Raw genomic sequence first — 4,412 nt, forward strand, 5'->3', positions numbered from 1 at the left:
ATGCTGTAAAGCCCTGTGAGGCAAATTGTGATTTGTGATATTGGGCTTTATAAATAAAATTGATTGACTGATTGATTGATACTTCGCAGCTTTTAACTAGAAATGATCAGTGTTGACGTGAACCCTGGAGTCACTGCTCATTTTACTCAACTGTTGTTTTCCTCTCGGTCCGACTCTGAGTAATACGTGTTACTACATGAGTCCATTTTTTAAAACCTGCCCATACCCATAAAGCTCAGTACCAGAACTGACTCGTCACCCGTCATTACCCGTTAATAAAAGTCCCACGACCCTCCACCCATAATCAAACCCCCCCAGGCTCCAGTCCCTCACATGAAGCTGGGTCTCCGTTCTTGAATTGGACGTCTCTTTGACTGGATGGTGAAAACATTCAATCACTGCCAGGTTAGGAAACATGTTAGCATGCTCCTTCCACCACCATCAAACCTCCAAAGGATCCTCCTTGGGTGTCTTGAACTCCATGTAGGCTGCCACCTCATCCTCGGGCTGCAAGGTTTCATGGCTGGAGTCCTCCATGTCGGTGACCAATGTGACCACGGGGTCAAAGGTTACACTGGTGTCAAAATATTACACACATACTGCACATCTTTTTACTACACTTTATTACGAAAGATTAAAAATAGATTGTTGTTCTCACCTGCTGCCCGACTGGAGCTCAGTTTTACCATCAGTTTATATGTAAATACATATTTCTACCTGTTACACAGCTAGTTGTGGGTTACCTGTCGGGTACCTGACCCGGCGCAGGACTCTGATGTGTTATATTTACCTGTGTGAAAACTCTGTCTCATTATATGAAGACACATCGTGTGAATGTTTCTGTTTGTAATCTATATTCTTATAACGGCAGGCTGCAGAGAACTTCAGCAGCTAAGTTTCAGTGTCCTTAAACAACATCACGTTCACATGAGCTCATACAGAAGCTCGTTTATTAGAGAGTTCCTGATGGTGGTAAATCTGTCTGATGATAATAATCTGTGTTACTGTCTGAATATCAGCTCAGAGCCCTGAAGGCTGCGCAGTCTGAAGTTTTTTTTAAAGGTCTAAGTGAAAAAAATAAAATAAAATATGATCTGATAAAAATCAGATTATAAAGTCTCAGAGCACGCTTCCTGTGTCTTTGTGAATTAATGAAAAAGAAATAAAAAGCTGTAAATCTGCAGAGAAGCGTCACAGATCTGTCTGAGACATAATTCCTTCAGTGTGTAGAGAATAAACCCTGTGTGTGTGTGTGTGTGTGTGAGTGTGTGTGTGTGTGTGTGTGTTGACGGAGTAAATGATGTGTTTAATGAGAGTTCTCGGTGATGAAGCAGCTCTGCGGCGTTTTCTCTGCTCACTCCACTCCGAGGTGTCAGCTCTGTTGGCTGCTCTCCATTATTTACGCCGCAGCAGAGAATGTGACACAGATTTGCAGAACATGTTGTTCTGGTTGAACTGAACCCCCTGTCCTCAGTGTGGGGGCGGAGCGCCGGCCCAAACACATCCAGCCTTTGTCCCGGTGCAGAGCCGAGGGAAGGATTACCGGCACAGACACCTGTTGTTGTTCAGGCGCAGATACAGTGTCACTGCACTATCAGTGCATCACAAACAGCAGGCTCAGATGTTGACAGACACACACAAACAAACAAAGACGCTCTCTGTTCAGCACTTTATAAAAATCCAACAGGAGAAATTCAAACAGGTAAAACTGACACAGGAACTAGAAGTTAACCTGAAACTGTGGAGGAGGAACCAGAGGTCAGAACACATCCACTTAATAAGCCCTTTTTTTATTCCTCCACATTAAAGAAAATAAAGAGCAGCTCTGCTGGAGACTGTGTAGGCGGATCAACGGCAACCACTCACATATTTTCTGGTCAAGTATAAAAAAACACAAACATTCTGGGAAACAGTTGTTCACATTCCTGAGGAGGCTTAATGCTACAGACTACCCAGAAACCCCCGACTGTGCACCTGGGATTTAAAAGACGGACCTCTGTATTTACAGAATCCTGATTCTTGTATGTAAACAGGACCAAAAGCTGTCAGGAGGAGTCAGACCCTAACACTCCAAAATCATAAAATACCGGCACTTCATCAGTGTCCTTTCACATCAACAAAATACGCAGTTGGTGAGAGACTGTCAGCAGATAAACAGAGACCTGTGTGGGTACATGAGGCAAGGAAAAACAAGTTGGTCCAAGAGCTTCAACTCCATGATGGGCGTTTCATGTACTGCAGTTATCTGCTTCCATGCCTTCATAAATTAATTCATTTCCTGTAACTGCTTGTCCTCTTAGGGGTTGCAGGGTGTAACCACATGTGTGTGTGTTGGCTAAACGTAACCACGTGTGTGTGTTGGCTAAACGTAACCACGTGTGTGAGTGTTGGCTAAACGTAACCACGTAAGTGTGTTGGCTAAACATAACCGTGTGTGTGTGTTGGCAAAACTTAACCATGTGTGTGTTGGCTAAACATAACCACGTATGTGTGTGTTGGCTAAAAGTAACCACGTGTGTGTGTGTTGGATAAACGTAACCACGTGTGTGTGGCGGCTAAACGTAACCACGCGTGTGTGTGTGTTGGCTAAACGTAACCACGTGTGTGTGTCGGCAACGTGTGTGTGTGTTGGCGAAATGTAACCACGTGTGTGTGTTGGCTAAAAGTAACCACATGTGTGTGTTGGCTAAACGTAACCATGTGTGTGTGTGTTGGCGAAATGTAACCACATGTGTGTGTTGGCTAAACGTAACCACGTGCGTGTGTTGGCTTCACATAACCATGTGTGTGTGTGTTGGCTAAACGTAACCACGTGTGTGTGTCGGAAAAACGTAACCACGTGTGTTTGTCGGCTAAAAGTAACCACGTGTGTGTGTGTTGGCTAAACGTAACCACTTGTGTGTGTTGGCTAAACGTAACCACTTGTGTGTGTTGGCTAAACGTAACCACATGTGTGTGTTGGCTAAACGTAACCATGTGTGTGTGTTGGCTAAACGTAACCACGTGTGTGAATGTTGGCTAAACGTAACCACGTAAGTGTGTTGGCTAAACATAACCGTGTGTGTGTGTTGGTAAAACGTAACCATGTGTGTGTTGGCTAAACATAACCACGTGTGTGTGTGTTGGCTAAAAGTAACCACGTGTGTGTGTGGTGGATAAACGTAACCACGTGTGTGTGACGGCTAAACGTAACCACGCGTGTGTGTGTGTTGGCTAAACGTAACCACGAGTGTGTGTGTTGGCTAAACGTAACCACGTGTGTGTGACGGCTAAACGTAAACACGTGTGTGTGTCGGCAACGTGTGTGTGTGTTGGCGAAATGTAACCACGTGTGTGTGTCGGCTAAAAGTAACCACGTGTGTGTGTTGGCTAAACGTAACCATGTGTGTGTGTTTTGGCGAAATGTAACCACATGTGTGTGTTGGCTAAACGTAACCACGTGCGTGTGTTGGCTAAACATAACCATGTGTGTGTGTGTTGGCTAAACATAACCACGTGTGTGTGTCGGAAAAACGTAACAACGTGTGTGTGTTGGCTAAACGTAACCACGTGTGTGTGTCAGCTAAACGTAACCACGTGTGTGTGTCGGCAAAAGTAACCACGTGTGTGTGTGTGTTGGCGAAATGTAACCACGTGTGTGTGTCGGCTAAAAGTAACCACGTGTGTGTGTTGGCTAAACGTAACCATGTGTGTGTGTGTTGGCGAAATGTAACCACATGTGTGTGCTGGCTAAACGTAACCACGTGCGTGTGTTGGCTAAACATAACCATGTGTGTGTGTGTTGGCTAAACGTAACCACGTGTGTGTTGGCTAAACGTAACCGCGTGTGTGCGTGTTGGCTAAACATAACCACGTGTGTGTGTGTTGGCTAAATGTAACCACGTGTGTGTGTTGGCCAAACGTAACCACATGTGTGTTGGCTAAATGTAACCATGTGTGTGTGTTGGCGAAATGTAACCACGTGTGTGTGTCAGCTAAACGTAACCACGTGTGTGTGTTGGCTAAAAGTAACCACGTGTGTGTGTTGGCCAAACGTAACCTCGTGTGTATTGGCTAAATGTAACCACGTGTGTGTGTGTTGGCTAAACATAACCGTGTGTGTGTGTTGGCTAAACTTAACCACGTGTGTGTGTGTTGGCTAAACGTAACCAATTGTGTGTGTTGGCTAAACGTAACCACGTGTGTGTGTGTGTTGGCTAAACGTAACCACGTGTGTGTATCGGCTAAACGTAACCACGTGTGTGTGTGTGTTGGCTAAACGTAACCACGTGTGTGTGTTGGCTAAATGTAACCACGTGTGTGTGTGTGTTGGCTAAACGTAACCATGTGTGTGTGTGTTGGCTAAACTTAACCATGTCTGTGTGTGTTGGTTAAACGTAACCACGTGTGTGTGTGTTGGCTAAACGTAACCA

This window comes from Epinephelus moara, chromosome 1 (genome assembly GCF_006386435.1).
Source record: "Epinephelus moara isolate mb chromosome 1, YSFRI_EMoa_1.0, whole genome shotgun sequence".
Classification (NCBI taxonomy): domain Eukaryota; kingdom Metazoa; phylum Chordata; class Actinopteri; order Perciformes; family Serranidae; genus Epinephelus; species Epinephelus moara.